This window comes from Lissotriton vulgaris, unplaced genomic scaffold (genome assembly GCF_964263255.1).
Source record: "Lissotriton vulgaris unplaced genomic scaffold, aLisVul1.2 SCAFFOLD_265, whole genome shotgun sequence".
Taxonomy (NCBI): Eukaryota; Metazoa; Chordata; class Amphibia; order Caudata; family Salamandridae; genus Lissotriton; species Lissotriton vulgaris.
The window spans coordinates 220,562-246,306 of NW_028243230.1; the positions used below are offsets into that span (position 1 = coordinate 220,562).

Sequence of the window (25,745 nt, forward strand, 5' to 3'; positions counted from 1 at the left end):
CCAGAAAACACTTCAAAATTTGGAAGAGGTGGGCAGACTACAGGGGGCTGGATCCGGACCCGCCACGCGAGGAGGCCGCCCTCCCAACTCTTGGACAGACTGGACTGTGAAAAGACACTGTTGGTTTGTGATACACATGGCGAGGGATCTATTATTGTATTATGGTTGGAGGAGCGAGCAGCTACGCAAAAGGAGGGGTTAGTTGGGGGGAGGGTGTGGGTGTTTAAATCTACTGTTGCTGATACTCTGAATGGGGGAGTTCCCTGTTCCTAATTCACGTTGTAGGAAATGATGTAGATTAATTGATGATGGCAGTAGACTCCGGATTACGGAGCTTTGCATACTATGTGTGTTTCAACAATAAAATATGTTTACAAAAAAAACATAAGAAAAAATAAGATTTGGGGGGAATAATAGTCTCAATTAAAAGTTCAGAATCGTATCACCATATTAAAACAACAACACTGTATCATTGACTGCATCAGCCAAAGAGAAACAACTTTTAAAATATTTGGTGGATGAAAATGGGGATCTAATACCCCATTCGCGCGTGTATAATGTATGAGGGAGATAATCTCCCTACTCTGTGAACCACCAAGTGCTACGCCTTTCTTCCACTAGATGGTGATCATGCATATTTGTCCCTTAACTCTGCATCCGTTTGACTAATTTGCATTAAATATTTCAGTCCTGGTGCACCTGTTTAATTGTCGGAGTACAGAAAGTTTTGCAGAGTTTGGTCAAGGAGGTACAAGGAGAAAAAGAGGTCCCAAAACAGGCACATAATCCAATGCATTTTACATAGACTTGTATTTCGTGTAGTGCGAAAAGAGTCCTTCGGATTTTGACATATTTTGGCAGGATTATAGATTATGGTGCGTAGTTGATTATGTGGAGGGTATTGCAGGTAAGTAGTATAAGAAGTATTTTATACATTTTAGATGTTTTTAACTTAGTGATATCTGTGGCAGTACCACAGTACTACCAAGATATATAGCGATGATGAGCCATTACCTGATTGACTAATGACTGCCTTTAACAAGCAAGGACAGTGCTGTTGTGGTGTCCCAGAGTGATGTGGTGGTGTCTCAGAGTGATGTGGTGGTGTCCCAGAGTGATGTGGTGGTGTCCCAGAATGATGTGATGGCGTTCACAGAGTGATGTGGTGGCGTTCCCAGAGTGATGTGGTGGCGTTCCCAGAGTGATGTGGTGGTGTCCCCGAGCGATGTGATGGTGTCCCAGAGTGATGTGGTGGTGTCCCCGTGGTGGTGTCCCTGAGTGATGTGGTAGTGCCCCGTGGCGGTGTTCCCGAGTGATGTGGTGTTGTCCCAGAGTGATGTGGTGGTGTCCCAGAGTGATGTGGTGGTGTCCCAGAGTGATGTGGTGGTGTCTCTGAGTGATGTGCTGGTGTCCCAGAGTGATGTGGTGGTGTCCCCAGAGTGATGTGGTGGTGTCCCCAGAGTGATGTGGTGGTGCCCCCAGAGTGATGTGGTGGTGTCCCCAGAGTGATGTGGTGGTGCCCCCGAGTGATGTGGTGGTGCCCCCCGAGTGATGTGGTGGTGCCCCCGAGTGATGTGGTGGTGCCCCCATGTGGTGCTCCTGAGTGATGTGGTGGTGCCCCTGAGCGATGTGGTGGTGCCCCTGAGCGATGTGGTGGTGCCCATGAGTGATGTGGTGGTGCCCCTGAGTGATGTGGTGGTGTTCCTGAATGATGGAGGGTGGAGTTGGAGGGTGGAGTTGGAGGGTGGGGTTGGAGTTGGAGGGTGGAGTTGGAGTTGGAGGGTGGAGTTGGAGTTGGAGGGTGGATTTGGAGGGTGGATTTGGAGAGTGGATTTGGAGGGTGGAGGTGAGAGTGGAGTTGGAGGGTGGAGTTGGAGGGTGGAGGGTGAAGTTGGAGTTGGAGGGTGGATTGGAGGGTGGAGTCCGCTTACTAGAAATCTCGACAAACAAGCATTGCTAAAGCAATGCTTTAAGTCGAGACCTAACAAACAAGCATTGCTAAAGCAATGCTTTAAGTCGAGACCTAAAAAGGTGTAGAAGCGAGGGGGCTAGTCGGAAAAAAGGGGCTGAGGAGGGAGTGTGATATGAATGAGGGGAAAGTTCAGTTGATAGGGCGGAGGGCAGCTGAGTTTGGAATGAGAATGGTGGAGTGGAGGAGTGCGAGGAGAGAGGGGTAAAGGAGGGAAGTGGGCTGACTGATGGGCGAGAGAAGGGTAGTGTGAGGGAAGGAGATGAAGAGGAATAGATGAAGAGGAGGGCTGAAGGCAGTGGTGGTGAAAGGGGAGATGAAAATATTGGATCATTCCGAAAAGGGGACAGCAGGGGAGCGTCAATGGGCAGCGAGGAGACTGGCTTATGCAGGGGGGAGAGTAGTGGAGGAGGAGAAGGCGGATGGTAAGTGAGGTAGAAAAAAGTTGAAAAGAAAGAGGAGTGCAGGATGAGGGAATGGACCTGGTGGAGGTGACGAGAAGGGAAGGGGACTGGGGGGGTGGAGAGGAAAGGAAGGATACAAGCTGGGTACAGGAGATAAAAGGACGGAGAGAGAAACAAAGTAAATGAAAGTGAGGGTGTCTAGTCAGGAGAAGGTGCGAGGGCGGTAGTGGAGAAGTAGGGAGACACGTCATAGAGGAGCCAGTGAAAGGCAACAGTGCATTGGAGAGGAAAGAAGTGGGGGAGGTGTGAAACTCCAATACCTTCTCGGGTCGAGTTAGCGCTAAATAAAACTGCAAAAAAGACCAAAAAAAGCTGGATGATAAATTGGGAAGAAAGTATAGAAATGAAGGGAGGAAGAGGATGACAGAAAATGCGAGGGAGCAAAGGCAAGAGTCGGGGAGTAGAGGGTGTGAGGTGTAAATGAATGAAGGAGGGATGGAGACGGGGCGTGGGCGAAAGAAATCAACAGAATTTGAACAAAAAAAGCTAGAGAACGTGAGTCATTTATAGATCGCTTTTTCGGCCTCGAAAGGGCCTCTGGGCGCTACCGTTGAAATGCGGTTGAAGGAAAAAAATGGCTACTATTGAAAGCCACATCAGAGAGAGGAGGTAGTGGCGAGTTATGCCAGATGAAAAGTGGGCGGATAAGAAGGGCATTACGATGAGAAACGAGAACAAGAGGGGAAAGTGCACTGCGCCTTCTGAACGTGCCTGCTGAAATGCGAATGCCATTTGTGCCAATGCAAGAGGAGGAAGTGCACGGAATAGGAACAGGCACCCTCGGAAGCATCTGGTGAGTCAGGGGGCGGGGGAGCGGGAGGCATTCCTTTGAAGTCTGATGCCGAAGCTCAGACAAATGGTGGAATGGTGGTGTGCGAGCGGCTTCCTTTCAAGTCTGATTGGGGGGGGCAGGGAGCAAATGGCAAGCGCGCGTACGGTGCACATGCACTGTCCATAATCCGCATTCCAAAGCCCTCTTGGTAAGCTTCCCTGGAGCACCTCTATATCTCTCGCATAGCGATTGCTTACGCAATAGCTAGGCGAGACCTAAAAAGTTAAAGGCAGCCATGTTGCTTTTAGCTTGGGTTTCCCTGTGTACTGCGTTACATCTTGCAATCTAGGTATGTATTAAGATTGGTATTTTTACATACCTATTACCATTTTAGTAAAGTGATAATAGGTAGGGAAAAATATTTATTAGTTTATATATATATTTTTTAAAATATAGAGTACCACGGTACTACCGCGATACCCAAAAAAAGAAATAAAGAAATTGGAAATACACTATAAGAGACTATGGGCCATATTCACAAGGGAATGTCGAAGCGTGGAGTAAGGCAAACATTGCTAACGCCATGCTCCGCCATTCTGAAAATGCAAGGATGCACTGTCTTTGCAGGGATGCGCTGTATTCACAAGAATACGCTGCAGTTCCCCTAGTGCTAAACCTAGCTCCCTAGCACCAACGCAGGCACCCTTGCACCATAGTGTAAGGGTGTCTGTGTTGAGGGGAATTATTGTTTATGTGCAGGAAGGGACATCTTCCTGCACATAAACAATCAAGAATGGCAAATTGTAACTTCTATGTGAGCTGCTTTGTGCAGCACGCATAGAAGTTGCAAATAGTTATTTTTTAAATGATTATTTATGTGCAGGAAGGGGTCCCTTCATTGCAGTGATTTGCCGTTTCTATGTGTGCTGCGCATTGCAGCACACATAGAAACAGCAAAAACTAGGAGAAATTAAGCATTTTTCCTTGGTTTGCCATGTTAAGACTAGGTACATTTTGGCGCTGCCTCCTATTTACGCCACCCTTGTAAATAGGGGTCAGCATCAAAATTAATGGGAGTTGCAGCAGAACGCCCACCGCAACACCGATTGCACGCCCCTTTCACGCTAAGTGTAGCATGAAAGGGGGCCTTAGTTACAAGGTGGAATTAAGCCACATTAAGTGGCTTAACGCTGCCTTGTAAATAAGGCGAAGGGTTTATCCCCACAGGAACGTCATAAAAACTTATGTTCCTAAGCCGACAAGGGCTAGTAAGTATGCCCCTATATTTTATAAATATAATGTGCAAAAATGTCTTTCTATTTTTCACATATTTAAATATGCTGCAAAAAGTATATGGAGTAGCGCACCAATTTGTAAAATTAGTGCGTTACTTAAAAAAAATGCAGTTTACCATACACTGCTAGAAAAATATATAGTAATTTATAAACAAAAATGTTAACCGTACAAAATTGTTTTGGAGTACTGAGGTAGTACTACGTTGCTCCATATTTTTTAAAACAAATATATAGAAACGTATAAATATTTTGCACTACCTATTACCACCTTATTAAAGTTGCTGAAAAGTAGGATATGGTTCTCATGGTTAACCACACTTTTTTGCTGATGTATCACTGTTTTTGACTAGTCTGACTGGGATCCTGCTAATCAGGACCCAAGCCTGTCTGCTTTCTCCCTTAAATTGTTATATGTGTACTTTAGGTACACTACAGATTGGATACTGAGGTACCCTTATTAGTCCCTAGTATATAGTAAGCCATGTACCCAGGGCATAAGTACCCCAGAGTCCCCCCATGGGCTGCAGCATGTATTATACCACCCCTAAAAGGCCATTAAAAATGACACGACAGGCCCGCTACAGCAGACTGTGTAAGATGGTGCTTGCGCCACTTACTGAGATATAGGTTCACTATATCTATCTAAATCACTACACTTAAAAACATATCAGTCACCCCTATGGTAGGCCTTATCAATCCTGAAGGCATGGTGCTGGGTTTTACGTGAGAGGGTGCCCCTGCATGAGCAGAGCCTCTCTGCAGCCTTGGGAGTCCATTCTCCGGGGTTGTCTGTGATGCAGCCAGACATATATGTTTAAGTGCATTATAACCTCGCTGTAAATGCTAACTTTTAAACGGCTGCTTAAAAACATGTTGTGTTTGGTGTCAAACACCTTGGAATCATACCGCCACACCATGAACTCTTGTGGGAGGTATGATTCCAACCTTATAGAACCACTACTGTCAGCCACCGGTCTACCCGGTACCAGCTTTCTCGAACTGGGCAGCACAAAATGGATGCTGCCAGCCACAGACACGATTCTGCTCTCCTGCTGCTGAGCAGGGAGCAGAGGAAGGCATGACAATAGGCATCCTGTCAGAGGGAGGTGTGACCACCTCCCAGACAGGATTTAGTGTACTGGGGCTGGGTGGGTGCACTGTGAGAGTGCCAGAAAGTCTGCACTGGGGGCACATTTGGTGTCCCTGTGCATATTCCAGCTCAAACCAGTTCTGGGAGCCATTGGCTCCTGCTCTGGTGAGAAACTGGACAAAGGACATGGGTGTAGCCACCCCTCTGTCCTGCCCCTTTCCTAGGAGGGTCCGCAGAATCCGTGCAACCCCTACCCATGGGAATAAAGTGGGTTACAGGACTTTGGATTTTACTTTAGATTTTACCTGGACAGGATTCTGCTAAGAAGAAACCAAGTACTTCGACTGCCTGCACTACGATTGCATGACTGCAGAATCTCCCTTGGAGTAAAGGAGTTACTCCCCTGCAGCAGCAGGCACCTAAACGCATCTGACCGGTTTGCTTCTCCAGAGCTCCTGAGGACTCTGAAGATTTCAGCAACACCGGAGGTGGGTTCACGAAGGACCATGAGGCAGATCTGACCTAATAATAATAATAATAAAACCATTTATTGAGCGCCTGGTTACACTGAACAGTGTGTCCCCGCGCTATAGAACCCCATCATTAGACCATCAGACCAGCCAGACCAGTAGAATCTCTAACCAGACACAGACCGCTAGTCTTTAGGGAAGAGATGCATCTTAAGTTTCAAGCGGAATCTCCTCTCGGAGGGTTCCATCCGCAATTCAAGGGGTAGTTTATTCCAATAGGAGGCCGCTAAATAACAAAATGAACCGCCGCCCATTTTGGCTTTAAAAATGCGAGGAACTGAAAACAGCATACTGCCCAGTGACCTTAAGTGACGTTTTGGGCGGTGGTTGCTGAGGAGCTTGCGATTCTGAGACCAGTATCCTTTGTGGGGGGCGTGCAACCCGAAGCCTTGTGCACTGCGTACATTTGCAAGTGCACATGCTTTTTGGTGATCCCTGAGCCTGTGCATTGGACCCCATGTAGTCCTGACCCCGAGCAGTATTTGCACCGAAGATATCCGGCCTCCACTCATCGAGTACTCTGTGAACTGGTGCTTTGTAAACTTGCTTGAGGTCTCCTTGCGAACACTTTAATTGTTCCTGGGCTTTCCTGGTTGCTCCAGACGTGCCCTGGCTCTCCATTGCTTGGAAAGTTCCCTGGGCCTTGCTGGTCCACACTATAACCTGTTTCCTCTGACCGGGTGGGTTGCATTTGCCAAGGCATGTTGGTGCTCCAGTCGGACATCGACCCCTCAGCACTCGACATCCTTCGTGGGACGGCTCACCTTGGGATCCTGGCCATCCTCGACATCTCCTGGTCCCCGTGGCTGCAGAGTCAAGCATCCCTTCTTCGCACCTGAAGCACCCGACAACAGTGGGCATTCGACTACCGAGCCCCTGGTCACTTGCCGTGGCCCAGACTCTGTTCCCTCTGCTTTCAGGTTCCTCTCACCTCGAATCCAGGCTTGGATTCCACCAGACACTTTCACCTTCCTGGCAGCAGTACTTCTTTGCAGCTCTCCATTGAAAATGACGAAGGTTTCCGACACCACTTGACCACTATGCACCCGGCACCTCTGGGATAGGTAACACGGGTACTTCGGTACTCACTGGTGGGCTGACTAGAACCTTCTATTTTCCAAAAGGTTTGCTTGAAGTCGTCGTAAAAGTGTCCTTAAACTTTAACTTTCGAACCACGACTTTCCCATTGAGTTGTATGGAGCACGTGGTCGTGTTTCCTCACTGCACCCGTCCTCTTTGGGCTACCTGTGTCACTCCTCTGGGTGGTTCCTTGGGGTCCCAGCGATTCTACGTGCTCTAGGCACTGTGTCTATTGAAGTCGTGATTGTTATACCATTTGTTTAGTATGTAGTTCAGTCTCCCCCTGGAGCCGGCTGTGTATTTTGCTACTTACGAATGTTCTATGGTTGCAGTATTGTGTGCTTTATGTTCTAATCTCGTGTAGAGATTAGTAGAGATAGTTATTTTAATAAATACATATTTTTATATAACTACTGTGTGGTTCTCCTTTCATTTAGTCATACAGGAGGTGATATTCTGGTAAAACAAGCTGCTTTACATTCCTTCAAGATTCAGCCTGAAGGCTGCTCTCCACAGCTATCACTAGGATAGCTTTCTAAAGGTTATCTTTGACCTCATACATCATAAGGGTTGTGTGGCCTGGTACAAGGTGCCCACTTTAACTAGTGGACAGCATATACTTCCCACCTTCCTCACAAAGTGGTAATAGGTAGGGCAAAAATACCAAACCTAACATTTACCTACTGGAGGCATCACAGAACACAGGCAAAGTGTATCTAAAAACACCATGCCTCCCTTTAACTTCTGTAAAGTGAGTCATTAGCCAATCACAATGTACCGTGATAGTACAGCTGAATACACCCACATTTTGCTAAAATACCACAGCAACAGAACTCACTCACTTTAAATACCTTAAAACTTATCATTGCATTTACTCCTGGGAATTACGGATGGCATAGATGGCTACCGAGCTGATAAGCAATTTCTTACCACTGCCATAATGGTGGCCAAGTGAGACATTGCGGTTAGTTGGATAGATCGGAAATCCCCTGACATACTGAAATAGTGAAGAGGCGCAGACTGGTGCGTAGCGCAAGAGAAACCATTGTTTGTGGCCAGAGGGTGTCCAGTTTAATACTGTAAGGTTTGGGGCAAATGGCTGAGGCAGATAGATTAAGCGGGTCTCCTTCTGAAAATGTGTGCACTGTGGGGGATCTGTGGGGACAGTTTAATGCAAACTCATTTCCCCGTGTACGTAAATGGTAATATCAAATGATTGCTGTGATCTACTGTGAGAAGTTGGCCTGATATGTGATGTCCACTATTCTAGTGGGCAGCCTGTATCAGACCCTTATGGTGATGGATGTAAAGTCAACCTTATAGACCAGCTATCCTAGTGGTAGCATGGACAAAGCAGTCTTAGGCTAAAACTGCAGAGAGCATGTGAAGCCAGCTGTTTTACCATATGTAACCCCTTGAATACCAAATGAAAGGACACCACACAGGTTATATATAAAATATATATGTATTTATTACTAACACAACCCCTCTGAACTCTTTATGACGTCAGAGGCACAAGCACATAACAAGATACTTAATTATCATACAATAAGTTGCACAAAATACAGTCGAGCCCTAGGGGCGATGCAAGCCATATACTAAAATAGTGGTATAAGAACCACGTCACGAACAAGAAGTAGGCCTAGGGCCTAGTGAATCGCTGGGGCTACACTGAACTACCAAAGGTTAGGAAGCAGGAGGCCCACGGGAAGCGTGTGCAGTGTCTTAACACACACGCGAGTTACCATAGGGATAAAATGGGAACAAAAGAATGAGAAACTAGTTGATTTAGGACACTTCCGGATGAACTAGGAGAAAGTTAATGAAAACTAGGACACTTGGATAGTCAATACCCACAGGAGCACCGGAGTACTCGCGTTACCTCACCCACAGGAGCCGGGTGCATAGGTGTCAAATTTTGTCGGGTTTTGTCGCTGAATCCTATGGAGTCCTGTGAAAAGATGCTGCAGGCGACCAGGAGAGAAGTGTCCGGTTGGATCCAAGAGCGGATCGAGGATGAAGAGTACCTGAAAGCAGAGGGGACAGAGTCTGGGTCACTAGCCAGTGACCAGGAAGGAACCAGGAAGGAACCAGGCAATGTTGTGAAGCAATCAGGTGATGTTGTGAAGCTCGTCTCTGCAGCCACGTGGCCCAGGAGGTGTCGACGACAACCAGGAGTTGCATCCGGACTGTCCTACAAAGGATCTTGCTGTCGGCTGTGTCGGCTTCCGGATTGGAGTCAACAAGCCTTGGAAAAGGCAACCCATGCAGGAATCGAAGATGGCTTCTGTTGCAGACCAGCAAGGTCTGGGGGGCTTCTCCTTTTCAGGGAAGCAAGGGCCAGCCTGGAGCAACCAGGCCAGTGGTGTAGATTCAAAGGTTTGTCATCACAGAGGCCACTAGCCAACAGGCAAGTGACCGGACAGACGCGTCAAGCACAAAAACACTAGCAGGCCCCACGCAGCACTCGTGGAGTGTGGAGGGCTGTGCGTCGGTGTAGAAGGTGCTCGGGGCTGGGGCTTCTCAATCCCCAACGCACAACTTCGAGGGTGCCTCAGAAGCTGCACAGGTAGCAATGAGCAGGTTTTTCAAGATGGCCGGTCCCACGTCTCATGTCGCCTCCAGGGTCTCAACTTTGCTGTGGCTGTGGATCGGGCTCTAGGAAGTCTGGAAGTCTGGTTCTTGTCGGGCTCTGTGCTCGGCGGGAGAGTCGACAAAGCAAACCCCAGATCGCTGGATGGTGCCTGTTTGCACAGGGTGGTCTATCCTTGACCACAAGGGAGATTCTTCAGTCTTCTAGTTGCACTAGAATGTCGAAGGTCCAGAGTTTCGTTTCAAGTTTCAGTTCAGGATAAATCTAAAGTCTCTTGACTCAGCCCCTACCTTTATACTGATTAAAGGGGCTGGATTACCTGCTAGGTCCCTCCTATGGGTGGGACCAGGGAAGGAGGTGGTTACACCCCTTTCCCTTTGTCCAGTTTTGCGCCAGAGCTGGGGCTGGAGTGCCCCAGCAACTGGTTTTAACCGGACTATGCATGGAGCACCTTGTGTGCCCCAGGCAGTGTCTCATTTCATTCAGCCCTCCCTGCCCCAATACACTATGGCCTGTCTGAGGTGGTGCTAGCACCTCCCAAGACAGGAAACCTATTGTCCAAGCCTACATCGCTGGGAGGACTCCCAGCAGCAGGAGGTCAGACTTGTGTCTGTGGCAGCAGCATCCATTTTGTGATGCTGAGGCTCTGGTTAACTTTAACCGGGTTAATAGGAACAACATGTCTTCTCCCTCTAGAAGGGTGGAATGCTACCCCATCGCCAGAACTGGCTAGGGGGTAGTATTCCAAAGCGTATGACACCTTACACGACATGTTTTGATAAAGCCAAACCACAGTTAGCATTCAACCGCGAGGATGATAATGCACTTAAGAGCTCATTCTAGAGCACCATCTCACATAAAACCAAGCACTCTGCCTCCAGGATTGTTAAGGCCTGCCATTGGAGTGACTTATAGGTGTATATGTATCTATATATAAGGTTAGATATAGGTATACTATATCTAAAGCAAAGGGTAATTACACCACCTTGCCCCAGCTGAGTGATCAGCCAGTTGTGTCAATTTGGACGGCTAGCCAGGGGTGGCATAATACATGCTGCAGCCCCTGGTAGGCCTTGAATGCACCTATGCCCTGGGTACCTATGGCACACTATACAGGGGCTCATAAGGTGACCCAATGTCCAATTGGAGATGTACCTAAAGTACATGGAGTCCATTTTACAGTGAGAGCAGATAGCCTGGGGCCCTGATTAGCAGGATACCAGGCCTATTAAGTCGAAAACCAGCTAAACACTAGGCAAAAAGTTGGGGGTAACCATAGTCAGGTACCCACCTTCCTACACAACCCCCCCCCCCCCAAACGAAAGGAGATAAGGCTATCCTTGACCAGGTAAGCCTATATTGCCTAAGTGGCCATATAAGGAAGTACCTGCACTAGCATGGTTACCCCCTGTCTCATGGTCCACTAAGCAATCCCTTACCCTAAGAGTGTCATAGGGTCTCCACCATAGGGAATCTCTACCTGTGGTCTGTTTTGGCAAAGTAAAAGGCTGGTGTTGAGATGGAGTACTGAAGTGAGGCACTTCTAATGTAGGGCTCAGCTTCCCCCAATCATCTTCCACCATGTATGCCTTTCTTTCCAGGACTGAGTTGCACTGTGCTCTCAGGGTCAACCTCTGGCTACCTATAGCTGGAGACTGGGTCCCTTTTGTTGGCTCACTGAAGGGACAGGTCAGGTTTGGGGCCCTTAGGTCCCAGGTTTGGCTGTGCCCAACAGAGTCCATCTGGGGGAGGTTCCTAACTAAGTGTAAGGGAGATCCCTCAGGAGTTTTTAGAATGTTCACCTTGCTAGGGCTGCTAGCTTTGGCGCCCCATATCTGCTGATGGGGGGGTTCCTTTGGACCTGGGGCATTTTGGGGTCCACTGGCCTCCCTGACCTCTACAGCCGTGGGCTGACTGAGGCAGGGTAGAGAGGGGCAGGTTACCTGCTCCAGACTGGGTCCCACCTTGGAAGGGTCCACTGACATCAGGGGCTCTGCCAGGCTAGGCCTGACTACCTCTGGGGCAGTTCCTTCACAAGGGGTAGGGTCAGTTCCCTGAGGAGGCTGACTCTCACCTAATGTCTGGTTGGAGGAAGACTTTTCTTCCTCCCCAATACTCTCTGTCTGAGTGGAGTGATCCATAGTTTCAGGCTTCACAGCACTAAAATCTGTTTGAGTTTGGGCTGTGACCATCACAGCCCTACCAACCTTTTCAGGAAGGAACTCTGTTTGGGTGTGGGCTGTGACCATCACAGCCCTGCCAACCTTTTCAGGGAAGTCTGCCTGAGCTTGGGCTATGACCACCACAGCCCTTCCAACCTCTTTAGGAAGGAATTCTGCTTGAGCTGGGGCTGTGACCATCACAGCCCCACTAACCTTTTCTGGAAGACCTTTCATTTTGGAATGGGTTTCTTGTTCTACCCAAGCCCAGACTGAGATCTCTAGATCATTTCCCAGTAGACAATCTACAGGTAAGTTTGTAGACACTGCCACTCTCTTGGGGCCAGTGACACCTCCCCAGCTGAGATTTACTACTCCCATGGGATGATCTGTCTGCACTCCATCAATGTTGACCACCTGATAGGTGACCCCAGGTAAAGGTTGTCCTGAGGGGACTAGGCTGTTAGTCACCATAGTGATGCTAGCCCCTGTGTCTCTATAGGCTTCAACTTTCTGGCCATTGATGAGGGGCTCCTGCCTGTACTTTCCGAAAGTGTTGGGACAAGCAGTGAAGTTGGCAATCCCCATGCCATTTTCACAGACAAGAGTAGCTATGGTAGGGGACCTGGTTAGGCCAGAGTCCACCTGAGTTCCCAAAGTAAACCCAGCCAAATTCTTGGGGGCACTCCCACCACCTGGGGGATTACTACTAATAGTATCAGGAGGTCTGGGAGTATTGCTTGGGGGAACATTTTCCTTACTGTTGGCTTTTGGGCAACTGCTGTCAGTTGTCCAGTGGCCAGGATGTCTACAGACATGGCAATAAGGTTACTTAGGGTTAGAGGAAGTGTTTTAGGACCCACCACCACCATTGGAGTTTTGGGGCCCTGTAGGGGACTTGTCTTTAGATTTATCCCCACTTTTCTCTTGAGGCTTAGTAGAATCTTTCTTCTGGTCACCACCCTGATTTTTAGGCCTAATCCTGGTTCTGACCCATTTGTCTGTCCCCTTACCCAATTCTTGTGGAGAGGTCAGATCAGAGTCCACCAGGTGCTGGTGTAGAAGCTGGTTTTGACGATTACTAAGGATCTGCTCCCTCATAATCAAATTATACAATCCTGTATAGTCATGTACTTTGCTGCCCAATAACCAGCCCCCCAGAGCCTTAGTAGCACAATCTACAAAATTAGTCCAGTCCTGAGTCTGTGTCTTCTGGGTATCCCTGAACAACAACCTATATTGCTCAGTGGGTAAGCCAAACCCATCAATCAGAGCACTTTTCAGGACTTTGTAGTTACTAGCATCATCATCACTAACTGTGAGGAGCTTATCTCTACCTAGAGCCATACGATTGCTGCCCACTGACTTCGGGGTACCTGTTGTACCTTGCAAGCCCTCTCCAAAGCAGTTATCCATTTGTGGATATTATCCCCATCTTTGTAGGGTGGGACAATCTTGCTTAGGTTTCTATTGTCATAGGACCTATCTTTATCCTTAGGGATATTGCTGCCACCAGTGGGTTCTGACCCACTCAACTTCTGCTCTCTAGCAAAAGCAAGTCTCTCTTTGGCGAGGGCAAGTTCTTCCCTCTCAATCCTCAGATTGACTTCTTTCATTCTGGCCTGATGCTCTCTCCTCTGAGGAGAAGTCATTCCCCTCTGAGCAGAGGCATTAGAGCCCCTTGAAGCATTAGAGTAGAGAGATTCCCTAGAGTGGGATCTTCCCCTCCTATACCTCTGGTTAAGTCCACTTAGGGATCTGTATGGGACTATCCCATGCTCAGCCCCATGTAGGCTTAGGTTAGCCTGACTAAGTCTCCTGGCTAGGATCTGGCTGTCTACCTCTTCCCCAGAATCTTTCTCTTCCAACTCTTTCTCATCTTCTATGGCAGTAGGGTCAGGGGCATCATCTTTTGAGGGTAGGCCCTCATCTGTATTACCTGAGGGGCCTGGGTTAGAGGCCTTCTGAGCATCATACTCTTCTACTAGGACTATCAGGTGCTGGAGGGTAGGGTTAGAACCCTGTTTTAATATTCTAGTGGTGCGCAAGTGCCTCAACTCATGGAAGGTTAGGGTATCATATCTTGAAGCTGCCCTTGGAGGGTCACTTCCCCCAGGGAGAGTCACACTAGGCTCTCCTGTGGTAGACATGATCTAGTGAGGTGTGGTGTGTGCACCTACCTACACTAAGTGTATCTACTAAAACCTCTCTAGGAGTTGTAATCAGGGTGTGCTAGGCCCTTTAATCTACAACAGCTAAGTTCAGTAGAACTTAAGTATTATAAGACTTGTTATATGTACCTATAGGTACCTAATGTGATCTTTCAAATGATATCTTAAGATTACAATTGGTATAACAACAGCAAGCTCTTATCCCAACGGCTGCACACCAATGTGAGAAGTTGGCCTGATATGTGATGTCCACTATTCTAGTGGGCACCCTCTATTAGTCCAAACAACCCTTATGGTGATGGATGTAAAGTCAACCTTATAGACCAGCTATCCTAGTGGTAGCATGGACAAAGCAGTCTTAGGCTAAAACTGCAGAGAGCATGTGAAGCCAGCTGTTTTACCATATGTAACCCCTTGAATACCAAATGAAAGGACACCACACAGGTTACATATAAAATATATATGTATTTATTACTAACACAACCCCTCTGAACTCTTTATGAGGTCAGAGGCACAAGCACATAACAAGATACTTCATTATCATACAATAAGTTGCACAAAATACAGTCGAGCCCTAGGGGCGTTGCAAACCATATACTAAAATAGTGGTATAAGAACCACGTCACGAACAAGGAGTAGGACTAGGGCCTAGGGAACTGCTGGGGCTACACTGAACTACCAAAGGTTAGGAAGCAGGAGGCCCACGGGAAGAGTGTGCAGTGTCTTAACACACACGCGAGTTACCATAGAGATACAATGGGAACAAAAGAATTAGAAACTAGTTGATTTAGGACACTTCCGGATGAACTAGGAGAAAGCTACTGAAAACTAGGACACTTGGATAGTCAATACCCACAGGAGCACCGGAGTACTCACTTTACCTCACCCACAGGAGCCGGGTGCATAGGTGTCAAGTTGTGTCGGGTTTCGTCGCTGAATCCTATGGAGACTTGTGAAAAGATGCTGCAGGCGACCAGGAGAGAAGTGTCCGGTTGGATCCAAGAGCGGATCAAGGATGAAGAGTACCTGAAAGCAGAGGGGACAGAGTCTGGGTCACTAGCCAGTGACCAGGAAGGAACCAGGAAGGAACCAGTCGATGTTGTGAAGCAATCAGGTGATGTTGTGAAGCTTGTCTGCAACCACGTGGCCCAGGAGGTGTTGAAGACAACCAGGAGCTGGATACAGACTGTCCCAGAAAGGATCTCGCTGTCGGCGGTGTCAGCTTCCGGATTGGAGTCAACAAGCCTTGGCAAAGGCAAACCATGCAGGAATCAAAGATTGCTTCTGTTGCAGACCAGCAAGGTCTGGGGGGCTTCTCTTTTTCAGGGAAGCAAGGGCCAGCCTGGAGCAACCAGGCCAGTGGTGTAGTTTCAAAGGTTTGTCGCCACAGAGGACACTAGCCAACTGGCAAGTGACCGGACAGATGCGTCAAGCACAAAAACACTAGCAGGCCCCACACGGCACTCGTGGAGTGTGGAGGGCTGTGCGTCGGTGTAGAAGGTGCTCGGGGCTGGGGCTTTTCAATCCCCAACGCACAACTTCGAGGGTGCCTCAGAAGCTGCACAGGTAGCAATGAGCAGGTTTTTCAAGATGGCCGGTCCCAGGTCTCTTGTCGCCTCCACGGGTCTCAGCTTTGCTGTGGCTGTGGATCGGGCTCTAGGAAGTCTGGAAGTCTGGTTCTTATCAGGCTCTGTGCTCGGGCTCCGGCGGGAGTGTCGACAAAGCAAACCCCAGATCGCTGGATGGTGCCTGTTTGCACAGGGTGGTCAATCCTTGACCACAAGGGAGATTCTTCAGTATTCTAGTTGCACTAGAATGTCGAAGGTCCAGAGTTTTGTTTCAAGTTTCAGTTCAGGATAAATCTAAAGTCTCTTGACTCAGCTCCTACCTTTACACTGATTAAAGAGACTGGATTACCTGCTAGGTCCCTCCTATGGGTGGGACCAGGGAAGGGGGTGGTTACACCCCTTTTCCTTCGTCTAGTTTCAAACCAGAGCCGGGGCTGGAGTGCCCCAGCAACTGGTTCCAACCGGACTATGCATGGAGCACCTTGTGTGCCCCAGGCAGTGTCTTATTTCATTCAGCCCTCCCTGCCCCAATACACTATGGCCTGTCTGGGGTGGTGCTAGCACCTCCCAAGACAGGAAACCTCTTGTCCAAGCCTCCCTCGCTGGAAGGACTCCCAGCAGCAGGAGGTCAGACCTGTGTCTGTGGCCGCAGCATCCATTTTGTGATGCTGAGGCTCTGATTAACTTTAACTGGGATTAATAGGAACAACATGTCTTCTCCCTCTAGAAGGGTGGAATGCTACCACCGTCGCCAGAACTGGTGAGGGGGTAGTATTCCAAAGCGTATGACACCTTACACAACATGTTTTGATAAACCCAAACCAAAGTTAGCAGTCAACCTCGAGGAAGATAATGCACTTAAGAGTATATGGTATGGCTATATCATAGAACAGCTATAAGGACATGGTTCCGAAAGCTGCAGACAGGCTCAGCTCATGCTAGAGCACCATCTCACATAAAACCAAGCACTCTGCCTCCAGGATTGTAAAGGCCTGCCATAGGAGTGACTTATAGGTGTATATGTGTCTATATATAAGGTTACATGTAGGTATACTACATCTAAAGCAAAGGGTGATTACACCACCTTGCCCCAGCTGAGTGATCAGCCAGTTGTGTCAATTTGGATGGCCAGCCAGGGGTGGCATAATACATGCTGCAGCCCCTGGTAGGCCTTGGATGCACCTATGCCCTGGGTACCTATGGTACACTATACAGGGGCTCATAAGGTGACCCAATGTCCAATTGGAGATGTACCTAAAGTACATGGGGTCCATTTTACAGTGAGAGCAGATAGCCTGGGGCCCTGATTAGCAGGATCCCAGGCCAACTAAGTCGAAAACCAGCTAAACACTAGGCAAAACGTTGGGGGTAACCATGGTCAGGTATCCACCTTCCTACATATACTGTATTTGACTGCTGCTGGTAGTTTGTTTAAAAACAATAACATTGTTTATAAAAAAAAACTTATTGAATAGTTACACTACTTACCTGCACTACCCAAAATAATCATTCATGCACCACTATATGTAATCCTGCCAAATTTTACGAATGACTGTTTACACACTATGCAAACTATAAAAGCATATGTAAAATACATTGGATTTGAGCAACTTTTGGGAGCCCCCATTTTTCTTTGCACCCCCCTGACTAATCCCCGCAAAACTTTTACTCCTCCAACAATGGAACGGGTGCAACTGGTCTGTAAAATTTGGTGGACATTCGTCAAACGTGTGCAAAGTTATAAGGGTCAAAATTTATAAAAATCTGTATGTCGATTATATATACTATTTTTTTCTTTTTAAAGTTAACCTTTTACCACTTAAATAAAGTGGTAATAGTTAAGTATTAGGTTTATTTGCTGTTAACCTATGTGTAAGACCCTAACCCAGAATGCTGCGAAATGCTGACCATACAATAATGCAAAATTGGTAACCACAGTCATCAACTAATCACATTGTCAGTTTTCAGCATGGACCATGGAATACCGTGAACTTACTATCATATACCATAGCACAAGATATACCTACGTTTTAAACAACATATAAGTTTAACATTATTGCCTACACTATTTACATATACAACCAGAAAATTAATATTTACATATTCTAAGATATATTTTGTAGATATAACATTGACATCTTTACACAAAATATCAGTATGCTTCCTTTAATTTACACACTCCACCTTATGCCACTCCAATGTATAACAGTTGACCTTATGCCACTCCACTGTACACTATTTAGAGTATGCCACTCCAGTACACGCCACTGTATTGTACAATAATCCACTGTATGTTACTCATTTCTACTCCACCCAACAACAATGTACGCCAATCCAGTCTACACCACTATATTCTACGCTATTATACTGTACGCCACTGAATTTAATTACACTTTTGTGTATGCCACTTCACTGGACGTCCCTAAACTGTACGGCTCGCAACTATATGCTATTCCATTGTTCGCAACTCAACTTTAGGCTATTCCACTATATGCTATTCCACTATGCCCCACTTGATGGTACACTACTGGAGTGTACGCTATTCCAGTCTACGCTACTCCATTCTACAGCACTCCATTGTCCTGAAATACAGTATATGCCACTGGACCAGTGCATAATTTGAGCCGGTGGTTTCCGGTGCTCGGCCCCAGCACTTAATTGTCAACACTAGCATTTATGACAGCTGCCACATGGAGGCGCGGTTTGTATAAATTAAAGATGAGCAGGACAGCAATTGTTTATTAATTCAGTATGCATTAAAAACAACTACTACCTGCTGCCCAAGCTATTTGTTTAGCTTTGGAGGCCTGGAATAGGCTGAATTGTCACACTTCTAGTCTGCCAGTTAGTAGTAGTTGTGTAGGTACTCTCATTGGCAATGACAGCATTGCAATGGGTGGTGCAACCTGCAGAGGCCTTCTGACTAGAGCCCTGTCATTTTGTTTACAAATTAGGCACTGCACTGACTGTACTACAATCCTCCATGCTTGCACTGATTTGGGCAGGGAATCTACTCTGTCCCATTGGTGGGCCTCCCGGGACAGAGTAATTGAGCCAGCCCAGACGAATGGGATCACTGTGACATTTTAAGGCTCGGGGAGAGGGCCCGGGCGGCCCTCTCCCCTTTATTGTTCAATTCAGACCCCAGGGGTATGAGGTTTCACAGAACCTGTGAAGGCTCAGGGGGTGTTGCAGTCCCCTCCCTTTTTTATTGAGTTTGGCCCCAGGATGAGGTCCCCAGGGCATTTTAAGGCTCTGGAGGGAAGTGGTGTCTCCTCTTAGTTAAGGAACATGGCCCCGTAAAATGGGGTACCCAGGGCCAAAAATGGGCTATGGAGTTAGACCCCACTCATGCTCCCCACCCCAATTTATTTATAACAAATAGTGACCCACCATTTTCTTATTTTTCAGTTTGCCGCAATATACATATATACATACATGGATATGCCATATTTTGGTATCACTCATTTCATCAGCCCAGCTATATCAATTACATAATTGATACACAATAATGACAGACATTGATTAATTATATTTGACACACAGTCTACCTTTTGCATGTTTCCTTAAAATATATAGAAATCTCTTTATCTATGTTGACACGTCTGGATTAATTTCTGGATTGAGCCTTTATGGTTCATATTACTTCACAAAGCCAAAACTCCTTTGTTGAACTGGTCTCTTGTTTTATCAATTGTGTGTGGGATGGGCCATGAAATATTAATTCATTAGGTCTACATTATGGCATTTTGTGACTGCACACTTGAAAATTGAATACAAGAACAGTGGGGTACACTAATATTGTGGTCAAAATATTAAAACAGAATATCAAAAGTTAACTGCACACAGGGAAGTATAGATCTGCTATTCTTAACTCCTCATCTATGTACCTTGAAGATATAGATTGCCAATGTACATGTATTTGGAGTTTGGTATATAAATCTGTACATTCTTACCTTTAGATATTTTGCACCACGAAAATGTATCCACGGCACTAGTATCCCACAATATACTGGACTTGAAATTCAGGAGCAAAACTAGATTTGAAACAGTCAAATAGTGCTCCTGGGGTGGAACAGGTCACAAGGACACGTACAGAATCCTCTTTTACTCCCCTACAATAAATTGTAATCTTTCTTCTGTCTGGGGCTGTCAAATTTGTTACCCAAACTTTGGGTGCATATGTATTCCCACTTCCCTATAGGGTAGCTGAAAGGTCGGGGGGTACTGGGTGTTTGGATACTGTGGTTGGCACAAACACACAAACACCTTTCCTAGGTATGTCCTGCAACAGCCAGACACCTGTTAGATTCCAGATGTCTAGGCATCTGGAAATTCTCCATACAGACAACCCACTGCACCACTACTTCCCTCCCACCACAAACGCACACAATTAATACTCACTGTTCAATGTGGGTGTGGTCTATACCCTCGGGGTCTTCAGGTGTGCACGAGTACGCAAGATCACCCCAGCTCGAGGGTCTACAAGGTGAAAGGTCCTTAGAATAAGACAGTCAATCAATGCTCCTGGGGAAATATATTCGTAGCAGGTGAACTAAAATCACACGACAGATCTGCGAAGTGTGATGTGGTAACCACACCCCTCAAGTGCTGTCAGCCTCGGGGCTCTGCGACACCAAAACACTAAAACGAGGACCTCAGCGGTCTGATGCTATGAGTCTGGTGGTGTTGTAGCAACAAGCCCCTTAAATGTATATCACCACTCACTGCCCAAAAAAACTGTGAGACTGGGGGTCTGTCATCCTAATCTGTCAAACTGTGAACAGGAAGTCCTCAAATGTAGTGAACATGGGGGTGCTGTAGCATCAAACCCCCAAAATGAGGACTAGCACATACCAACCGGAAATTGCGCAGGCCCGGAGAGTTCTTCCAGTGCAAACCCCAGTCCCCCAAACCCCTCTTCTCCCAGCTTCAATGGACGGACCCGCGCCGCGGCGCACGTGCGCTCCGATACTGCATCTTGGTTCAGTCGAAGCTGCCTCCAAAATAGGGCCAGAGCTGACGGCAGTGCAAGGAGGGTGGGTTAAAAATAGCATGAAGGGTCTGCACAGAGCCCTGCCTGCTGGGAAGGCACCCGGGCCGGGAGGATCGCGTCTATATTTGGGGAATGCTTCAGAGGAGCAGATGATAAGAAAAGAGAAGAGACGTGTTCTAAGACTTTGAATGAAGGGGAGGGGGGGGGGGGGGGGCATTAACCAGAGTTTTAAAGCACAAAGGGGGAGCAGACACACGTCTTTTGAGTTATCTTCTCTAATATAAATACAATTATGCATCATGAGCAGCAGTTACAGCACTTTTAACCTGTGAGTGATAGGTTACAGGAAATTATATATTTTTAGCTAGACGGGCATCCGTCGTTTTCCCCCGTCCGAGACAATATAACATCAATAATTCGAAATAGTCTCGTCAAAATGTAAAACGTCTAAAGTCACAATTCTCAAAGAAAAGAATGGTATTCTTATTTATTCGACATAGTATAAGGTAGAAAATGCTAAAGAATTGAAAGAATCAACCGTGACAGGAATGGGATCGCTTTCTGTGGCAACTGACAGACAACATAAGTGGGGACTATTAAAACAAGCATTTACAATGCAACGGTCTCGACTTTGCAAAAGTTAAAGCTATTGGCATTGTAAATGACAAAATTGTTATTTATGTGTTGGTTTTGAAAACAGATAAATAAATGGCATTGTCATTTACAATGCCAAGAGATTAATCTCTCGCAAATGCGAGACCTATTGTATTTGCACCCCCACACCCACACAGAGCCACACACACACACAGAGCCACACACACACAGAGCCACACACAGAGCCACACACACAGAGCCACACACACACACACAGAGCCACACACACACACACATAATGCCACACACACACACACACACAATGCCACACACACACAGAGCCACACACACACACACACAGCCACACACACAGAGCCACACACACACACACACACACACACATGGAACAACACACACAGAGCCACACACAGAGCCACACACACACACAGAGCCACACACACAGAGCGCCACACACACAGAGTGCCACACACACAGAGCGCCACACACACACAGAGCGCCACACACACACACACACAGTGCCACACATACACACAGAGCGCCACATACACACAGTGCCACGCACAGCGACACACACAGAGCGCCGGGTGTGAGGGTGAGGGGATGTGAGGGTGAGGGGGTGAGGGGGTGAGAGGGTGAGTGAGGGGGTGAGAGGGTGAGTGAGGGTGTGTGAGGGTGAGAGGGTGTGAGGGTGAGAGGTTGTGTGAGGGTGAGTGAGGGTGTGTGAGGGTGTGTGAGGGTGAGGGGTGTGTGAGGGTGAGGGGGTGTGAGGGTGAGGGTGTGAGTGAGGGTGTGTGAGGGTGAGGGGGTGTGAGGGTTGTGAGGGTGTGTGAGGGTGAGGGTGTGTGAGGGTGTGTGAGGGTGAGGGGGTGCGTGGGTGAGGGGGGTGAGGGTGAGGGTGAGTGAGGGGGAGTGAGGATGTGTGAGGGTGAGAGGGTGTGTGAGGGTGAGGGGGGCTGAGGGTGAGTGATGGTGAGGGTGAGGGTGAGTGAGGGCGGGGGTGTGTGAAGGTGAGGGTGTGTGAGGGTGGGTGAGGGGGTTTGAGGGTGAGGGTGTGTGAGGGGTGTGATGGTGAGGGGGTGTGGGTGTGAGGGTGAGGGGGGTGAGGGGGTTTGAGAGGAGGGGCAAACTTAAGGGGTGGGATAGCCACAATTTGGGCAAGCCAATGCTGTCAGGTAAGCGAAACCTAAACATGATTTGTACATTTTGCGCCACAATGAAACGTGAATCTGCATGACCCATTTTTTTTTATCTGTCTCCAATACCTGTGGCTTTTAAGCCAATTGTTAACAGAAATTGTGCTGAAAAAGTCCCTGTTACCCCCAGAGTATTTCAGTGTTTGCTAAAGGAGGGTGATAACCCCGGGCTCTTGAGGGGAGGGTCTCAGGGGCTTGTTTAACGCACCATGAATGAAAGTTTTGAAATATTTCATAAGTGCCCCTTCTTAACCTATGGCATTTTAGCAGGTTTTTGGGGTGACAAGCGTGCCTCAAACTGCGTGCTTACGTCTCTTGGTGAATTTTGCGGCTGACAGCTATTCCACACCATGTTTAAAGTTCAGAAACTCTGCTCTGTTTTAGCTCGCCATTCTCCATGGGACAGTGGTCGAGCGTGGCAAGAGCCCGCATCGAGCCTTGCCTGAGTTGCATATTTCTATTTTAAAGCACGAGAATATCTCCTTCCTTATTATCGTTGTGAGGGCACTATTCATGTAGAAGTAGGAATCCACAGGCTGCCCGATCAAGAATTTAAAAGTACCCCATGCTTTGCGAGGAACCTGTTTTACCGCGTCCAGCGGCTCGCACGCATCCATCCTATCTTTGTCATTGTACAAAGCACTTTTGTTACTTGGTAGCGATTACTTAGCCTTTTTGGGTAGGTTCATGCTGCACAATTGGATAGACGTGTTTCCTAAAAGTGCAGGTCTAAGAAGCCCTCTTGCTAGGTGCACTCAGTGTCGCCAAGAAGCCCCTGGCTGCGGCCTGCTCCTCCGGATCTCTGAGGGAGTATGTGGTTTGCGGCTGCGGAGCCTTTCTGGTGGCGTGTTTACACGTGTTGGGAGGCAGCCAGGTGTTTACCTTCCTGCGGCTGCTCGCTCCCTCCTCATGTGTTGTTGTAACGTCTGGGGGGGCTGCTGAGGCAGTCTCCCCGAGGGGGTCATGCCTGTAGAGGGAGGCACAGCCCACCAGCATGCCGCAGAAACTAATAACCAGGCAAGTTCTTGGGACGGCTTCATTTCGGATACGATTCAGGAAAGATGGAAAGGCACTAGACCGCATCTTACAGCCTTGTTGCAAACTGGCTATTTAAACTGCTCTTATTTTTGACGCATCGTTTAGAATTCTGAGGCTGTGCTTTAAATAAACGCATGGCAAGAGCTCCGTTTGTTTAATATTATGGACTTTCTGCGTGTTCTCTCATACGACCACGAAAAACCTTGATGTGACCCTCTTCCTGATCCTTGAAGATGCAAAAGCCACAACAGGGATAAGAGGGAGCGTCCCCCGCCCCCTCCCCCAGGCCAGGCTCAGCCAGTGGAAGGGCAGGGACGGCAGGGAGGACGGCTCACACTGTCTGTAAGCTCCGTCCTTTTCAGACTGGGGGCGTGTTTTTGACTGTTCCAGCCAATGGAGAAGAGGGTAGAACAAAACTAAAAAACACGCCCCCAATCCGAAAAAGACAGGGCTTAGAGCGAGAGAATGGCGTCACTGAGACCTCTTCCCCAATGGCTGGCCGCCGTTTAGGAGGCCAGCCAATGGAGAAGAGGGGCGGGGTTAACCCTCGCTACTCAGAGTCCTTAAATCTCGCGAGCTCGAGTGCGCATGTGCGCACCTGATGCCACGCGAGACCTAAAAATGACCTGGTAGCCAAGTCTAGTGTAGGTAAAAAAATGACACGAACAAATCAGTAGCCTCCAAGCTCCAGGTGCCCCCTCAGCACAGTACCCTGAACTGAGAGCTCCTGATTAAGTCCGGAGGGGGGGCCTCTATGTACATTGCAGGATGGGGGGGGGGCTCAAGTTTCGTAACACCAATGGAGCAATTTATGTCATATGGAAAGTAGAATCAGACAATCAGGTATGTTCAGATTAGAGTATGGAAAAGAAAAAGAAAATTGGGTTTTAGGAACACACCTACAGTTTTTGTTGCTGAATTCTAGAAATCTTAAGCAAAAAGTGCGGCTGTGCAGAAAAGAAAATGTGTTTCACCCTTTCCGCTTCAAACCACGTGCATAATTCGGGCCAGTGAGGGATTCGAAAAACAAAGGGTCTTTTTTTATCATCAACACATGCGGTAAAATATGTTCCCAGTTTGTTAAATGCTCTTAAATGTAAACCTTATTACATTTACACTCCATGGGACCTGCGGAAACTAAGTGGACTATTCTCTGAGCCCCTGCCCTGTCGCATATTGCTACACCCCCCCCCAACCCCCCCCCCCCCCAACACCCCCCTACTTCATCCGCGCCCAACCTCGCACAACCCCCAAACGTCTTTGTTCTGTCACTGAGGGTATCTCTGCGAGGCATCCTGGAATGCATGGACGGGAGCAGCTGTTCGGCCGTGTTCAAACAAAGGCAGTGTTTTTTTCGGGGAAGGGGGCGAGGGTGAGGCTGAAACCGCTTAAAGGGTCTTCTCCATTTTGTGCGAAAGTAAACACAGCCCGTCAACAAATGTTGGTCTGCTCTGTGGGCCTTCCGCCTTTTCACAGGAAACAGGGGCTTCCTGAGTGGCTTTCTTTGCCTGCATGATTGAGTTACCTCTGTTGTTGCTGTTACATTTTGTCTAGTCTTTGTAAACACGAGCCTGGTTTTCCTTGCCCCTCCCCCACCACACCAAGAGAACCTTCTTTAGAAAAGTGGGAAAACAAAACAACAAAAAGTCAGAGATAATAAATCATATATTTGTACTTACTCGTCTAGATTTGCCAAAAGGGTGAGAATCGCACGAGTAACCCAGAATAAAATGTTTATTTGTATTTGTATTTTGTTCATACAGGATGTTAATGCTTATTATGAATAGGGCACATCGGATTTTAGGTATAAAACTTAAGAGAGTCCCCCTCATAAATGAGGATATTTGGCCCAAACCGCTTATTTTCCTAAGATCCCAGACTGAATTAATGTTCAGAATTCACTAAGTAACATTTAACGTGAAACTTCAAACTTCTGTCACACTTAAAGTTCTGGTAGTCTTATTCTAATTTTAGGGGGAATAATGTATGCATCTTGTGTAGGGGCTCTCACAACCTCATCTTCCGCTGAGGGATTTTTATCACCTCAGGTCACAGTTTTCTACACCTTTTCAAGGGCACCTTGAAGGCCTATCTATGTGGCACTCAAGTGGGGATCAAATAAGTTTTAATCACCAGCATTGCCAATGGTATATCATAACTTGAATTTAGCATCATACAATTAATGGCCATACTGAAAGAAATGTATTACTAA

General features: G+C 47.5%; 1 protein-coding gene across 3 annotated transcripts in view; it reads right to left on the reverse strand.

Moving 5' to 3' along the window:
• Positions 1-20,648, reverse strand: part of LOC147668661 (uncharacterized) — a 60,750-nt gene extending 40,102 nt beyond the window's left edge. Inside the window, exon 1 of one of the 3 annotated variants that reach the window (XM_086948540.1) lies at positions 20,096-20,648. The gene's annotated coding sequence lies outside the window, so the exon portion shown is untranslated. The remainder of the gene's footprint in view (positions 1-20,095) is intronic. The other 2 variants (XM_086948538.1, XM_086948539.1) reach the window with 2 other exon arrangements.
• Positions 20,649-25,745: the final 5,097 nt, after the last annotated feature.